At 37.8% G+C, this 3,310-nt stretch overlaps 1 pseudogene; it reads left to right on the top strand.

Moving 5' to 3' along the window:
* The first annotated feature begins 295 nt into the window (after nucleotides 1–295).
* Nucleotides 296–1,729, top strand: LOC142441482 (protein-L-isoaspartate O-methyltransferase domain-containing protein 1 pseudogene; annotated as a pseudogene).
* The last annotated feature ends 1,581 nt before the right edge of the window (nucleotides 1,730–3,310 follow it).

Genomic DNA, 3,310 nt, shown 5'->3' with positions numbered 1-3,310 from the left:
TCTTTTTCAGTGGGATTGTTTTTGTCTTTTCTCCATTGATTATGATGTTGGCTGTTGGTCTTTCATTGATGGCTTGTATCAGCTTGAGGAACTTACCTTCCAATCCTATATTCATGATTGTCTTGATTAGAAATGGGTTTGGGGCCGCAGCCGACGGTCGGGCTTCCCCGGCCGCGGGTTCCGGGCTCCGCCCCTCCGGCGTCAGCCCCCGCGTAGCGTGGTGGTTGGGCAGCCGGTGTCGTTGGGACTCGAGAGCCCGAGCGCCTGGACCTGCGCACCTCTGCGGCTGAGCCGACGGACCGCCGGGTTGCAGGTCCTTTTGGAATAAATCATGGGATTGAGCTTCATTCAGATGTGGTCGAATATGCCAAGGAAAAGCTGGAGAGCTTCATCAGAAATAGTGATAGCTTTGATAATCAGCTCCTAGACCTAGACTTTCTGTCTAAGAGGGAAGCTGCAGGTCAAGGCTAGGTCACCCTGATCTCCTAGCAGCTTATCAAAAGAATTATGTGGGCAAGTTGGCAAGGTCCCTGCTGTGAAGAACACATCTGTCCATCCCATGAAGAAGATACTCCAGCATGCACCTTTCAAGAAGCACAGTGTTCAGATTTGAGTTTTGTGAACCTGCCTTTGTTGTTGGAAATTGCCTCCAGATAGCATCTGACAGCCAACAATATGATAGAATATACTGTGGAGCTGGAGTTCAGAAAGACCATGAAAACTACATGAAAATACTACTGAAAGTTGGTGGCATTCTAGTCATGCCTATAGAGGATCAGTTAACGCAAATTATGCGAACTGGACAAGACACTTGGGAAAGTGAAAGTATTCTTGCTGTTTCATTTGCTCCACTTGTGCAGCCAAGTAAGAATGACAATGGTAAACCAGATTCAGTGGGACTCCCTCCGTGTGCTGTCAGGAACCTACAGGATCTGGCTCGCATTTACATCCGCCGTACTCTTAGAAATGTCATCAATGACGAGATAAAGGCCAAGGGGCTTCCGCCCAGAGCTCCCCCAAAAAGGAAAAGAAAGAGAGTTAAACAGATTGTTAACTCCAACTCTTATGTGTTTGTGGGTAATCAGTTCTTTCCTCGGCTTCCAAATAGGGAGGAAGATGAAAAAATGGAAGAAGACAGCAAAGAGGAGGAGGAGAAAGGTCACAGTGAGGCCATGAAGCCAGAAGAGCCTCCTCAAAACCTGCTGAGAGAAAGAATCATGAAGTTGCCTCTTCCTGAATCTTTAAAAGCATACTTGACATATTTTAGAGACAAATAACTTAAACCAAGGAGGAATGCCTACTCATAGTTCTCTACTCTTGAAAATGTAGCATTTGTTAGGAATTAAAAAGAGAACATTTCTTTCATCAGAGCAAATTACAGTGGAAAGAAGTATAACTTGTTTTTGTCACAGTAACAAAAATGATGTATTAAGTGATTAAAAAGAACCCTTTTATAAAATCTATTTTTCTTTAAATCTTGGGAAAATGCTGTTTTAACTGAGTGATTTCAAAGTGGACTGCAATAGTCAAGACTGTAATGTAAATATTTTTCTGATTTCCTACGGATTTGTAGTGCTGATGGTTAAATTTAATTTTATATAAGGTTAATTGATAAACATATATAATCTAAGTTATAGTTGTTTGCATTTCCTCTAGAAAAACTTTCTTATGTAATAAGGAAATCAAACACTTTGTAGACCTATTTACATGAATTTTGTTGCAATCACTTTTGCTGTGTTGCGAATAGATATATTCCGGGCAATATATGAGTGCAATAACAATACAGATACTGAATAATTTAGCTTTAAAAAAAGGGGGCAAACATCATGGAATTCAAGAGCCCTGCTACTTTTGCTTTTAAACCTGTTGCCAAAAGATATGGGGAAATAACTGCTTCTCTCATAGAGATTCTAAAAGCACATCAAAGTGAATGTTAAAGTTAAAGGTATATACTTCGTAAAACTCTCACTTTCTATGAACCTTTAAATTTTCAGTGTTGTTAAATAACGAAATTATCTTACTCTGGAGTTTGAAAAGATGGGATATTTAGGATTTTTTCAAATGTTCCTCTTTCTCGCACCTGCTGAGAGTGAGAAGCACAAGTAGCTCCTGCTGTTGTGGACACCGATCAGTAGCAGGGCCCAGCAGAGCCACTCAGCACATCGACGTTAGCAAATGAAACTTCCGTTTCATCGGAGTTTTTATTTTTGACATGGTAGTTGAGTGATTGCCATCACTTCAGAAATTCATCTTTTCATAGTATACGAAATATTCATAATAATTTTATGTAGACATTGTTTTTGTTTGAATATCAATTCAGAGTCATAATGTAATCTTTGGGACCTACTTTCTGCTTGTTTAACTTCTTCCCATGTTTTCTTTCCTAAGTTTCTTTTGGTAAAATTACACTGGTTTTCATTTTTTGCTTAATAACACATACGTCTACTCTTTATCATTTGAAGTTTGATTTTAGTTTAGCAGAAGTTAAACTGTTAATTAATGCTATAATTAGTCTGCTTTCATTTTTGCTTTTCAAGGGAAAGCCTGAAAACAGTCATTCCTTGTAGAAAAATAAAATGAACACTGTAACTTATTTACTACTTAGTTACATCAGTTACATATTTTAAGAGGAAAAAAATATAAAATGTCACTTATGACCACCAGCACCACTGTTACAATAGTTGATAAAATTAGCTTAAGGAAGCCTTATGTACCATGAAAGGAGTATTCTCTCTGCAATATTCAAATACTGGTCATAAATGGGTTATTTTAAAGCTCTCAACTCTAGTAATTCCACACATCAAAAACAAGTATGAAGAAAAATATGTTTGAAATATTCTAAGCATCAAGTATTGTAGGTAAATGAGGATATTTTAGGAATTGGAAAATAAATTCATGGCAAAGCTGCATCATGCTGCCATGTAGGGGTCACCACACATGTCTTGGATGATTTAATAAGCCATTACTGTGGAGAGATGCTCAGTGTCATTTCTACTGAGAAAAGATAAAGTCATTGTTTCAGTTGTTTTTAACAATGACCATCTATTTAAATGTTGTTTTAATTTAAATGCTTTTGAAGTTTAGTTTGTAATTCCTGTTACCCACATATATTTATTTAGAAACATGAGGAAACTTACCTGCCCACTCCTACTCCCCACCTTTTGTATTGGAACAGGTGTCTAGAAATACAAAACAGTACATTCTTCAGTGATGACTCCACTCTTTAGCAGTTAAGAGTATGTTTGAAGGTTGATATTCCATGTCATCTTTCATTTTCTTGACTTTGGCAAATTGAAATGTACAGTAGATA

This window comes from Tenrec ecaudatus, chromosome 2 (genome assembly GCF_050624435.1).
Source record: "Tenrec ecaudatus isolate mTenEca1 chromosome 2, mTenEca1.hap1, whole genome shotgun sequence".
In the NCBI taxonomy this organism is placed as follows: Eukaryota; Metazoa; Chordata; class Mammalia; order Afrosoricida; family Tenrecidae; genus Tenrec; species Tenrec ecaudatus.
Note: the sequence above shows the minus strand (reverse complement) of the source record. Positions and strands in the feature narration are given on the sequence as shown.